Source organism: Bos indicus x Bos taurus, chromosome 22, assembly GCF_003369695.1.
Source record: "Bos indicus x Bos taurus breed Angus x Brahman F1 hybrid chromosome 22, Bos_hybrid_MaternalHap_v2.0, whole genome shotgun sequence".
Lineage (NCBI taxonomy): Eukaryota > Metazoa > Chordata > Mammalia > Artiodactyla > Bovidae > Bos > Bos indicus x Bos taurus.
The window spans coordinates 14,075,432-14,089,524 of NC_040097.1; the positions used below are offsets into that span (position 1 = coordinate 14,075,432).

General features: G+C 41.1%; 1 protein-coding gene and 1 non-coding gene across 4 annotated transcripts in view; both read left to right on the forward strand.

Moving 5' to 3' along the window:
• CACNA2D3 (calcium voltage-gated channel auxiliary subunit alpha2delta 3) overlaps positions 1-14,093 on the forward strand; it is a 903,947-nt gene that overhangs the window by 102,808 nt on the left and 787,046 nt on the right. The window lies entirely within an intron of this gene.
• LOC113881071 lies at positions 9,115-9,221 on the forward strand. The gene has a single exon (XR_003507926.1). It is a non-coding gene; the product is annotated as a U6 spliceosomal RNA (small nuclear RNA).

The following is a 14,093-nucleotide window of genomic DNA, read 5'->3' on the forward strand; positions in this document are numbered from 1 at the left end:
GAGTGCAGAGGCCTTGGACTGATGGGGTAGTGAAAGGTTCTGGCCCACTTCATCTCCCTTCAGATTTTCTTCTGTGTATGTGAACTTGACCTTTTGATTTTAGAAGCTAAGATTTATCTTGTCTTTGTGTGCTAGATTTGCCATGCCTTGCCCGGGGGAACTTTCTCTTTTCCAAGTGAGTAAATCTGGTGAGGGTAAGAGGTGAGCCAACATATTCTTTTGCTTTTCATATGTCACTTCATCTTTCCCATATGATTTCCAAACTTGGGTCCATACTGCAGTGTCTGTGGGTGTTAAATTTATTTACTCTGATCTCAGTTGACCAAAGAGAAAGAAGAACAGTGCAGGGAGGTGTTCATATACATAAATATATTCCATTCAAGGGCCATGCTTTTTTGTTCTGAGCTTGCTTTTCTTTTTTGATTTAAAATATCCTTTACTGTGGTAATAGATGGTGGAGTGTGTGTGTGTGTGTGTGTGTTTGCGCGTGTGTGCACACACACATATGTGGCTGTTCCCTCTTTAATTTTCTTACTTTGTTAAAAACCCAACAGTCTTGTGCTGCTCCCTCAGATTAGGCGGTCCTCTCCTTTTTTGGGTTATAGAGTCTTTGGGGATCTGTGGCCTCTGTTCCTAGGCTCCCACTTTGAGTTTCAGGGAGGTGGCACGATTTAAGAAGCCAGCACGCACCATTTGCAGAAGATATTTTACAACTGATGAAGCAGAGGCTTTGAAAGATTAAATCTCTGTATTCCGAACTAATAGGCTTTTTAATAGAAATCTTCTCTCAAAAATACAGTTCTTTGCAATTCAGTGATTTTGAAAAATTTATGTTTTGAAAATGTTTAAATATTCCATATATATGTACTTTATATAATAAAAACCAGAAGGTATCCATATAATTATTGGGATACCCTAAGTTTGCATGAACAGGTTGTTATCTAGGTTTTCTCTCAAGTGTGTGGGGGTCGGCTTGGAGCACCAAAGTGCTCAGTCTGCAATTAAACTTCTGGATTACTATCAACATTTTAAACTAATTAGGTGAGGAAAAAGCATTTTAAAGAAAATATAATGGCTCCTTGAATTCCAGCTGGAAGGCAGCACAGTATAGTTGTCTGTTTAGAAAATTTCTTTAACATCAGTGATTTAACAGAGTACATTTGAAGGTAACCCAGGAGAGAAATGCATTACCTGATTCATGTTTGTCAAAAATAAGCCCAGGTAGAAGAAAGCAGTGTCCAGCCAGGACTTAAAATCATCCTCGCTGTGAAATGGGGCAAGCTTTCAGTTAGCTATGGTTTTTCTGAGTACCTGCCCTGTGGGCTTTGAAGATGCTGTGGAAATAAGTCCAGCAAAACTCCCTGGTTTCCTGGAGCTTCTGTTTGGTGGAGGGAGATGAAGGAGAATGAAATGGCATGAAATGAGTAATTCAGGAAGTGACAAATCCTGGAAAAAGGGAAGGTGAGCCAGTGATGCTGTTGGGTCAGGTAATGGAGAAGGCCTTTTGAAGGAGGTCTCACCTGGGCTGGGAGTGGGAGGAGCCCGCCCTGCTGGGGAGTCAGAGGGGGCTGCCTGGGAGGAGGGGTTGGGGCACAGGGGGATGGTGACCCTGGAGTCTGAGAGACAGGTGGGTTTCTTTTCTGATGCACTGGGGAAGAGACCAGAGGGTTGTTCAGTAGGGCAGTGATGCAGAGGGCAGGTGGGGTTGCAGGGCGCAGAAAGTATGGCCTCTGAGTGTCCCGCACCCACTACAGCCCCGGTCAGTGTTGGGGTCCCTTCTTGTTGTGTCTTTTCTGCCCCAGACAGTGCCCTGGGCTAGGGAAATTGGTGATGGAAATGGAAGTGGATTGAATGTTGGCCACCCCAAGAGACCAAGTGCTAATCCCTTGAATTTGTAAACATCACTTTGTTGAGAAAAACAGTCTTTGCAAGCATAGGGAAGGATTTTGAGATAAAGTGTTTATTCTGAATTACTGGAGTGGACCCTAAGTGCCTTCTCAAGTCTCCTTATCAGAGAGAGGCCAAGGCAGGTACAGACACCTGGAGGAGAGGAGAGGGTGAAAACAGAGCCGAGGAACACAAAGGAATGCCAATGGCCACCAGAAACTGGAAGAGAAAAAGAATGGATTCTCCTGAGGACCATCTTGATTTCAGACTTATGGCCTCTTAAACTGTGGCAGAATGAATTCTATTGTTTAAAGCCACTCGTTTGTGGTAATTTGCTGTGGCAGCCGCAGAAAGCTAGTGCAGGTCCTAGTACAGGAGAGAGGGATGGAGGGGTGTTAGCACCTCTCTTCTTTGGACCTCCCAAAACTCCAGCACGGTGGGTGGTGATGGAGGGGGAAGGAGGGTGGGGAAAAACCACCCTCCAACCTTGTGAGACTGCCTGCTCACATCCCCACTCTTTTACACTACAGCCGAGCTCAGTTTGGAGCAGGGATTGTCCACTCTCATATGTCCAGCAGCCAGCCTGGCCATACCCTATGGATGAGGGCGGTTGGGATGGGAGTTTGGCAACCTGGACTGGCGCAGGCTGGGACTGCTGCACTGCTCCTCAGCTGATGTTGCCTCATGGGATGTGGGCCAGTGGGGTCAGACATCCTAGTTTCCTGGACAAACCTGAAAAACACCTAAATTTTTTTTTTAAACACAGAATTTCCTGGCCTTGAAATCTGGCTCAAGCATATTAGCTTGCAGGTCTGATTTGACTACAGGGTGAGGTGAAGGGGTCTGCTTTGTAACTTCTGTCCTACAGCGTTTATTTGTCCCAGAAGTTACCATTTTAACTTCCACCCTCATTTGTAAGGGTCTGACTGGGTTTTAGTCAGTGTGTTAATTTCTTATTGCTGTTATGACAAATGACTACAAACCTAGCTGCTTAAAACAATGCATATTGATTATTTTCTATTTCTAGAGGTCAAAGGTCCAAAATAGACTTTATAGGGCTAAAATCAAGGAGTTTTCAAAGCTGTGTTCCTGCTCTAGGCTATAGGGGAAAATCTGTTCCCTGCCCTGTCCAGCTTAGTCAAAGCTAAGGTTTCTCCAGTGGTCATGTAGGCATGTGAGAGTTGGACCACAAAGAAGGCTGAGCAGCACAGAATTGATACTTTCAGATCATGGTGCTGGAGAAGACAAGAATTTCTTGGGCAGCACGGAGATCAAATCAGTCAATCCTAAAGGAAATCAACCGTGAATATTCATTGGAAGGACTGATGCTGAAGCTGAAGCTCCAATACTTTGGCTACCTGATGAGAAGAGTCAATTCACTGGAAAAGACCCTGAGGCTGGGAAAGATTGAAGGCAAAAGAAGAACGGGGCATCAGAGAATGAGATGGTTACATAGCATCACCAACTCAACGGACATGAATCTGAGCAAACTCCAGGAACTATTGAAGGACGGGGAAGCCTGGCGTGCTGCAGTCCACAGGATCGCAAAGAGCTGGACATGACTTAGCGACTGAACAACAATAGCAAAGGCATTCACAAGTCCTGGGTTTTAGGATATGGACATTCTTGAGAGGCCATTGCAGTGCCTTCCATTTGCACGCCCTGCATATCAGAAATCCCAAGCTACCTTGTCTCTCTCATCCGTTCTAGCTTGTGCTGGAGCTGGCTGATACCAGATCTCAAGAGGCAGTATCTTTTCTTGGTTTCGTGTTTAGTGACTTTATGTAGGTAACTTGGAATCAGCCAGGGTAGAGTTTACATGATTACACCATGGAAATCAACTGCTGCAGTTCATGGTTTCCTATCTTCCTCCCCTAACCTGTCCATTTGGGCTGAGATTCCTGTTTTTGGGGACACCCTCTTTATTTTTCTATGGATTGTCATTGTACATTTGGGAAGATGGATATGGATGAATAGCAAAAATTATGGCGATCTTGGTATGGGGCCATCATTAACACTTGTTTGAACTTTATAGGTTTGGATAATAAACATGTTCCTTTTGTATTTTCCTTCTTTCAGAGGAATCTTTTTTTTTTTTTCTCATTTCTAGCTGGCATTACAATTCTCCTTTTCTTGAGCAAGGGAAATAATAAATAATTGCCAGGTTAAAACAGATGACCTTCTCCCTCCATAAGCACTTTGGCCTTATTTCCTCTGAATTCCACTGTTAGGGGACCATATGTATCCCTCGTAGCATTTTGACTTTTGATGGATGTGTGCAGTCCCACTGAAAGCTTGGTGATTATGCTCCTTGGTGATCCCCAGATCCATAGAATATGGCGCATCTTGAAGCATCCTGGCAAGGCGGTGGCAGTTAATTAAAGAATTTGCTTAATGAAATGTCATTCCTTAATAATTGAAAGATTCTCCATTGAGTAAATATTCTAACAAATCCCGAAGCCTGTTTTTGCACTTGTCATTTTATCATGCTGTCTTTCGAATCTCTGAAATTGTTTGCTATTCTCTTTTCTAATGGAATTTCAAGCAGCTTTTTGATCAAGACCTTTCATGCAGTGAGCTATCTAAAATATTAAAAAATTACGGTGTTCCCCTCTGAGGTCCACATTTAGTTAATTGTTTCCTGGTGACTGCTGCGAATGTTTCTTCCAACCTAGTTTTCAGTCAGTGTCCTCTGATAGGAATAGTATTTTCATCACACAGATTGCAAGCATATTTGGTACATAATTGCTCTTATCAGTTAGGTTTTCGGTAAAGCCTCATTAATTAGGCACACAATTATTGTCTAACATTTCCTTTATAGAGGACTTTTTAAATAGATTTTTTAAAATAATGAAGATTTACCAAAATGTTGCTAAATTTACAAAAGCTGTGATACTCTTGTAGCCAAAAAAGAATGGTTAATGATTAGCTTAGAAAATCAAGCCATTCTCAGATGCGACATCTGGTTCCAAAAGGGCTTTTCATTGGCTTGAGTCAGTGCTATACACACACTATTCAGGCTGGAGTTTTGCATGGGGGCAAAGCCAAGTCAAACAAATCACTTGTTGCCCAGGCCTGTTTTGGTCATCTCCTCTGGTTCCTTTTACCAATCTTGAGAGAAGTTGTTTTTTTTGAACCAGTGAATCTTAGATACAATGGAAGTGACTTCCATGCTCTTGGGTCCACTTTGTTCCAGGAACTTTTTGTAGGGGCTCCTTTATTTAAATTTAAGATTTCTGTGATCAGAGGAGGGATGTGATCATGACCTAGTTTCTCCTTTGTAGTTCAGACACCAGGGACAGTCAAATAGTGGACTTTCAGAAGAGACTTGATTCATTCTCTTAACATTACCGATTAGAAAACTGAGACCTGTTTGGAAGTCTATATCTCAAGTCTTAACTGGTCTTCAGTTTGGTTTCCTTAGCAGATTGGGGTGGCAGAAACGTGGATTCACAACCTAGCTCTGGCCCTTAACTGGGTGGGGTCTTATGCAGAGATCTGATCTCTTTGAGTTTTGATTTCATCATCTGTACCTTGGGAATAACACTTGCCTCTTAGTGAGATTTAGACTCAGTGTATATAAATCACCCACCCCTCAATACTACTGAGTGTTGTTAAAATGACTGATCTAATATTTGTTGACACTGGCCAGACACCTTGGTGGGAGCATGGTCCCTGTCTTTGAGGAGGTGGCCACAGTCTGGCAGTGATCTCTCTAGCAGGTTCCTAGAGATTCTGATCTTTTATTAGAAGTCCTTTTATTTCACACATTGAGTTCAGACCTTGAAGTCAGAACCTTGAGAACAAGGACCTGTGACCTGTTTTGCCTGCAGCTTTATTCTGCCCCAATTATTGCTCTCAGTAGGTCCTTACCAGTCTTTATGAAGATGCTCACTGTGGTGACCAGATAATATCCTCATAATCTGAACTGAGAGATAGAAGAATCGCTGTTTCACAGATAAGGGTAGAGGTGCCACAGTATTGCCTATATTTTCATGAGTGGAGTTTGGGTTTTCATGTATGGGTTTCAGATGTACCAGGAGTGTGTTGATTTAGATACATGTGCTCGTGATTCTATTCTCTCCCCTGGGAGATCATATTCATTTTCATGAAAGACCTGGAGATCTTTCTGGAGGCGAGGTGCTTCTGCAGACTTATAAGTCTGGGAATCCTCCAAGTTGTTGCTCCCACGGAGTCAGAGCTTCCTTTGTGTAGTACTGAAGAATCAGGAATGAATCAGACATTTCTTAAGCTAGCAACACTGCTGGCATCCAGTCTGGGGAGACATGATTCTGTCTTGTTTGGGACTTTTGTTCCACTACAGATGATTCTGATTTCGATATTGAGCATCTGGTGATGTCCATGTGTAGAGTCTTCTCTTGTGTTGTTGGAAGAGGGTGTTTGCTATGATCAGTGCGTTCTCTTGGCAAAACTCTGTTAGTCTTTACCCTGCTTCATTTTGTACTTCAAGGTCAAATTTGCCTGTTACTTCAGGTATCTCTTGACTTCCTACTTTTGTGTTCCAGTCCCCTATAATGAAAAGGACATCTTTTTTGGGTGTTAGTTCTAATAGGTCTTGTAGGTCTTCATAGAACCGTTCAATTTCAGCTTCTTCAGCATTACTGGTTGGGGCATAGAATTGGATTACTGTGATATTAAATGGTTTGCCTTGGAAACAAACAGAGATCATTCTGTTGTTTTTGAGATTGCATCCAAGTACTGCATTTTGGACTCTTTTGTTGACTATGATGGCTACTCCATTTCTTCTAAGGGATTCCTGCCCACAGTAGTAGATATAATGGCCAGCTGAGTTAAATTCACCCATTCCAGTCCTTCTTAGTTCGTGGATTTCTAGAATGTCGATGTTCACTCCTGCTATCTCCTGTTTGACTGCTTCCAATTTGCCTTGATTTATGGACCTAACATTCCAGATTCCTATGCAATATTGGTCTTTATAGCATTGGACCTTGCTTCTATCACCAGTTTAGGAATCAGCGAACCAAAATAGACTGGAATGGGTGAATTTAACTCAGATGACGATTATATCTACTACTGTGGGCAAGAATCCCTTAGAAGAAATGAAGTAGCTCTCATAGTCAACAAAAGAGTCCGAAATGCAGTACTTGGATGCAATCTCAAAAACGACAGAATGATCTCTGTTCATTTCCAAGGCAAACCATTCAATATCATGGTAATCTAAGTCTATGCCCCGACCAGTAATGCTGAAGAAGCTGAAGTTGAACAGTTCTATGAAGACCAACAAGACCTTCTAGAACTAACACCCCCAAAAGATGTCCTTTTCATTATAGGGGCCTGGAATGCAAAAGTAGGAAGCCAAGAAATACTTGGAGTAACAGGCAAATTTGGCCATGGAGGACAGAATGAAGCAGGGTAAAGGGTAATACAGTTTTGCCAAGAGAACGCACTGATCATAGCAAACACTCTCTTGAAACAACACAAGAGGAAACTCTATACATGGACATCAGCAGATGATCAATAGTGAAGTCAGATTGATTATATTCTTTGCAGCCAAAGATGAAGAAGCTCTATACAGTTAGCAAAAACAAGACTGGGAGCTGACTGTGGCTCAGATTATGAACTCCTTATTGCCAAATTCAGACTTAAATTGGAGAAAGTAGGGAAAACCACTAGACCATTCAGGTATGACCTAAATCAAATCCCTTACGATTATCCAGTGGAAGTGAAAAATAGATCCAAGGAATTAGATCTGATAGACAGAGTGCCTGAATAACTGTGGTTGGAGGTTTGTGATATTGTACAAGAGGCAGTGATCAAGACCATCCTCATGAAAAAGGTGTAAAAAGGCAATATGGTTGTCTGATGAGGCCTTACAAACAGCTGAGAAAAGAAGATAAGTGAAAGGCAAAGGAGAAAAGGAAAGGTATATCCATTTGACTGCAGAGTTGCAAAGAATAGCAAGGAGAGATAAGAAAGCCTTCCTCGGTGATTAGTGCAAAGAAATAGAGGAGAACAATAGAATGGGAAAGACTAGAGATCTCTTCAAAATTAGAAATTAGAGATACCAAGGAAACATTTCATGCAAAGATGAGCACAATAAAGGAAAGAAATGGTATGGACCTAACAGAAGCAGAAGATATTAAGAAGAGGTAGCAGGAACGCACAGAAGAACTATACGAAAAAGATCTTCACGACCCAGATAATCATGAGGGTATGATCACTCACCTAGAGCCAGACATCCTGGAGTGTGAAGTCAAATGGGCTTTGGGAAGCATCACTGCAAACAAAGCTAGTGGAGGCGATGGAATTCCAGTTGAGCTATTTCAAATCCTAAAAGATGATGTTGTGTAAGTGCTGCACTACATATACCAGCAAATTTGGAAAACTCAGCCACAGGACTGGAAAAGGTCAGTTTTCATTCCAATCCCAAAGAAAGGCAATGCCAAAGAATGCTCAAACTCCTGCACAATTGCACTCATCTCACAAGCTAGCAAGGTGATGCTCAACATTTTCCAAGCCAGTCTTCAACAGTACATGAACCTTGAACTTCAGATGTTCATGCTGGATTTAGAAAATGCAGAGAAACCAGAGATCAAATTGCCAACATCTGCTGGATCATCAAAAAAGCAATAGAGTTCCAGAAAAACATCTATTTCTGCTTTATTGACTATACCAAAGCCTTTGACTGTGTGGATCACAACAAACTGTGGAAAATTCTGAAAGAGATGGGAATACCAGACCACCTGACCTGCCTCTTGAGAAACCGGTATGCAGGTCAAGAAGCAACAGTTAGAACTGGACATGGAACAACAGACTGGTTCCAAATTGGAAAAGGAGTACGTCAAGGCTGTATATTGTCACCTGGCTTATTTAACTTATATGCAGAGTACATCATGAGAAATGCTGGAGTGGATGAAGCACAAGCTGGAATGAAGATTGCTGTGAAAAATATCAATAACCTCAGATATGCAGGTGATACCAGCCTTATGGCAGAAAGTGATGAGGAACTAAAGAGCCTCTTGATGAGAGTGAAAAAGCTGGCTTAAAACTCAACATTCAAAAAATGAAGATCATGGCATCTGGTCCCATCACTTCATGGCAAATAGATGGGGAAACAGTGGAAACAGTGACTTTATTTTCTTGGGCTCCAGAATCACTGCATATGGTGACTGCAGACATAAAATTAAAAGACACTCCTGGGAAGAAAATCTATGACCAAACTAGACAACGTATTAAAAAGCAGAGACAGTGCTTGCTTTGGCAGCACATATACTAAAATTGGAACGATATAGAGAAGATTAGCATGGCCCCTGTGCAAGGATGACATGCAAATTCCTGAAGTGTTCCATATTTTTGGAAGCAACCTAGATGTCCATCAGCAGATGAATGGATAAGAAAGCTGTGGTACATATACACAATGGAGTATTACTCAGCCATTAAAAAGAATACATTTGAATCAGTTCTAATGAGGTGGATGAAACTGGAGCCTATTATACAGAGTAAAGTAAGCCAGAAAGAAAAATACCGATACACTATACTAACACATATATATGGAATTTAGAAAGATGGTAATGATAACCCTGTAAGTGAGACAGCAAAAGAGACACAGATGTATAGAACAGTCTTTTGGACTCTGTGGGAGAGGAAGAGGGTGGGATGATTTGGGAGAATGGCATTGAAACATGTATAATATCATATATGAAACGAATCGCCAGTCCAGGTTCAATGCAGGATACTGGATGCTTGGGGCTGGTGCACTGGGACGACCCAGAGGGATGGTACGGGGAGGGTGGAGGAATGGGGGTTCAGGATGGGGAACACGTATATACCTGTGGCAGATTCATGTTGATGTATGGCAAAACCAATACAATATTGTAAAGTAATTAACCTCCAATTAAAATAAATAAATTTATATTAAAAAAAATAACAACAACTAAAAAATAAAAAGCAGAGACATTACTTTGCTGACAGAGGTCCATCTAGTCAAAGGAATGGTTTTTCCAGTAGTCATGTATGGATGTGAGATTTGGATTATAAATAAAGCTGAGGGCCAAAGAATTGATGCTTTTGAACTGTGGTGTTGGAGAATACTCTTGAGAGTCCCTTTGCACTGCATGGAGATTCAGCCAGTCCATCGTAAAGGAAATCAGTCCCGAATATTCATTGGAAGGACTGATGCTGAAGCTGAAACTCCAATACTTTGTCCACCTAGTGCAAAGAACTGACTCACTGGAAAAGACCCTGATGCTGGGAAGGATTGAAGGCCGGAGGAGAAGGGGACGACAGAAGATGAGATGGTTGGATGACATCACTGACTCGATATACATGAGTTTGAGTAAGCTCTGGGAGTTGGTGATGGACAGGGAAGCCTGGCATCCATGGGGCTGACCCCATGCAGTCCATGATGTGGAAGAATCGGACATTACTGAGTGACTGAACTGGATGGAACAGATGATTCTAGTTTATCTGATGTTTGTAAGGCCTGAAGGGCTAGTGGTTTCTATTCAGGATTTGAAAGTTTGTGTAAGTTAAGGAAGTTTGAATCCTTCCCTAAGTTTGCTGGATTCATTTCTGCCTTTTTCCTTTTTATGCTCTGTTTTGCTCACATGGCATTTACCCAGTTATAAAAACTCCTATTTTCCCCCTGAGTATCAATTGCCTTGGCAGGCTTTTCATATAATGCACCAAATTTACTGTTCTTGGATCCATTTTGTTATATCTTATTCAGAGCACTCATTTCAAGAGAGAGGGAATTTTAATCTTTTGGATGGCTGCAGATTACAGAGATCTTGCTTCCATTGTCATCTTGATAAGACTGTCATGTATTCTTTGCCACTTCAACTTAAGATGCTTCTAAATAACCTGGATAGAAGAAGCATCAATCTTGACAAAGTATTATGCAAGTTGGAAATTTTGCCAAAGGTGGGTTTAATTTTAACAAAATAGTTAAAAATAAGTAAGTAAAATCAGACCCAGTCACAGTGTTGACTATAAAAATTTTTGTCTGTTTTGCCTTGTAGTTTAAAGTATTTTCAATTTATTACTGTTTGTATTTTCTGGTCTTAAAAACAGACATGAATTTAAGAGGTAGCATTGTTTAGTGTAGGAACCAGAGAGCAAATTGCCAACATTTGTTAGATCATGGAGAAAGCAAGGGAATTCCAGAAAAACATCTATTTCATTGACTACACTAAAGCCTTTGACTGTGTGAATCACAACAAACTATGGAAACTCTTTTTAAAGAGATGGGTGTACCACCTTACCTGTCTACAGAGAAACGTGTATATGGGTCAAGAAGCAGCAGTTAGAACTGAACATAGAATAATGGACTGGTTCAAAATTGGGAAAGGAGTACGACATGGCTGTATATTATCACCTTGCTTAATTAACTTATATGCAATGTCCATCATGTGAAATGTCTGGCTGAATGAATCACAATTTGGAATCAAGATTGCCAGGAGAAATATCAACAACCTACAATATGCAGATGATACCACCCTAATGGCAGAAAGTGAAGAGGAACTGAAGAGCTTCTTGATGAGGATGAAAGAGGAAAATGAAAATGCTGTGTTTAAACTCAACATTAAAAAAAAAAAAATCAATGATCATGACATCCGGTTCCCATCATTTCATGGCAAATAGAAGGAGAAAAAGTGAAATCAGTGACAGATTTTATTTTTTTGGGCTGAAAAGTCACTGCTGATGGTGACTGCAGCCACGAAATTAAAAGATGCCTGCTCCTTGGAAGGAAAGCTATGACAAACCTAGGCAGTGTATTAGAAAGCAGAGACTTCACTTTGCCAACAAAGGCTTATATAGTCAGCGCTTTGGTTTTTCCACTAGTCATGTAGGGATGTGAGAGTTGGACCATAAATAAGGCTGAGTGCCGAAGAAGTGATGCTTTCGAATTGTGGTGCTTCAGAGGTCTCTTGAACTGTGGGGAGTCCAACTCCCTTGGACTGTGGGGAGATCAAATCAGTCAATCCTAAAGGAAATCATCCCTGAATCTTCATTGGAAGGACTGATGTTGAAGCTGAAGCTCCAGTACTTTGGCCACCTGATGCAAAGAGCATCATTGGAAAAGAGCCTGATGCTGGTAAAGATTGAAGGCAAAAGGAGAAGGGGGGAGCAGAGGATGAGATGGTTAGGAGCATCACTGACTCAACGGACATGAATTTGAGCAAACTCTGAGAGAGATTCGAGGACAGAGGAATCTGGTGTGCTGCAGTCCATGAGGTCACAGTCAGACACAACTTGGCAACTTAACAACAACCACAGTAGTTTTATTGTAGGGAAAATTTCCAGATTTCATTTTTTTCCTCCATTCTTCTCAGTGGAGTATTTTCTAGCCTATTTGGACACCACAAAAAATGAAGATCCAAGAGTTTATGAAATTCTTTTTTTCTGACTGCTATGACCTGAATTGTGCATTCCCTGGAAATTTGTATGTCAGAACCCTAGCCCCCAGTATGATAGATCTTTGGGAGGTAATTAGGTTTAGATGGGGTCATGGGGGTGGAGTCTTCATGATGGGATTTGTGCCCTTATAAAAGGGGCCAAGAGAGCTGGTCTCTCTGTCTGCTGTGTGAGGATATGGCAAGAAGGTGCTGCCTGCAAACTAGGAAGAGAGCCCTTACCCCTCACTGACTGTGCTGGCTCTTGGATCTTGGACTCCCCAATCTCTGGAACCGTAAGAAATAAATATGTGTTGCTTAAGCTGCCCAAGTTATGGTGGATTTTGTTACAGCAGCCCAAACTGACTGAGACTTAACCATACTCACATTCAAGAAAATGTTTCTCAAATCTCGTAAGAATTATCTAAGCCAGTACATGTTTAAATTAGTATATTGTGAGGGTCATTAATATCTGAAAAGGCATAATGATTTTTCTAGATAATTCTGGAGTATGTCCTGTCATCTGTGAATGAACTCATCTTAGCAAGTCGTCTCTGAGCCACAGTTAGACACAGGAGATTCTAAAGGCAAACTCTGCTGGACTCTGTGGGAGACAGGTTGCAAATGCTGAGCTTCATTAAACACGTTATACTTACTGCTCAAGAAATTCAGTACATTTGTATGAGAGATTATTCAGGCCACATGTCACCTCCACAGTCGTATAAAATTCTTGCCAAAGAATCTAGATTTGACATTTTAATTTCTACAATATTTTATATAGATAGATATAGATAAATAAATCTCTCTGCAAAAAAGAAGAATCTTAAATGCTAATTCGTTCAATTGAGCTGTAAACATTTTCTTTGCTGCTTAATAGAACAAAATACATAAAGATTAATTAAATGATCCAAAATTTCCAAGCTTCTTTTTAATTGTGTATGTTGAATTCGTTGCCAAAAGATATCCAGCTCTGGTAAACACAATAGATGGTGATAGGGACACATGGTGACTTGGATAGATTCCATCCCTGGCTTCTGCCTGAGTATGTTGGCCACAGGCTGTGGCTTAGAAAAAATATCTGTTCTGCCAACATGTCACCCAGGACTAAGCAGTCAGTGGTTTTTGCCTGATATCTTTGGGGTGCCACCACGTTGAGATGACAAAGGGGAATGCTTAGTGGTTGGGGTTTTGGCTTTTTTGGGAATGGGTGACACAAATGTCATAGCTGTCTAATATCTGGGTTTCTGTTGAAATCTGATGTTGTACCTTGGTTCAGTAGATGAAGTTCTTAAGCAAGAATTAGAAAGCCCATTTTCTGGTCCTTACTCTGAGAGCTAACCACATGGAACTGTCCATCATCTGTAAGGTAGGGGCAATATTACTTTTTTCTTAAAGTATTACTTTAAAGGATAAATGTACAGAGCCCTTGGAAGTGATGATTGTCAAGGTTTCTTGAAAAATCAAAAGCAGTGTGCTAGTTAATATGTTAATTGATTTACTGTGTTAGTTGATTCTTCAAATACTCTGTGTGCATCTCTGGAGATGTAGACCCTGTCCTGTCTGGACCAGCCTTGTGAGCAGGAGGCCCACACGTTCATGTAACTAACATGTAGTTGAGTTGTAAGAGTGCTTTTAGAAACCACTAGAATGCCATCTTGGAGCCGAAAGGGAATTTTGTCCGTTTTGGTCACTGTGTATATTTCTAGTGTATAAAGAAGTACCGGCATGCGCTCATGGTTCCATAAAATTGGTTGAATGATTAACTGAATGAATGGATAGTTTGCACAAGCATTGTAGTTATTAGTATGTGGTTTTGTCAAGGTCAGGGTTATC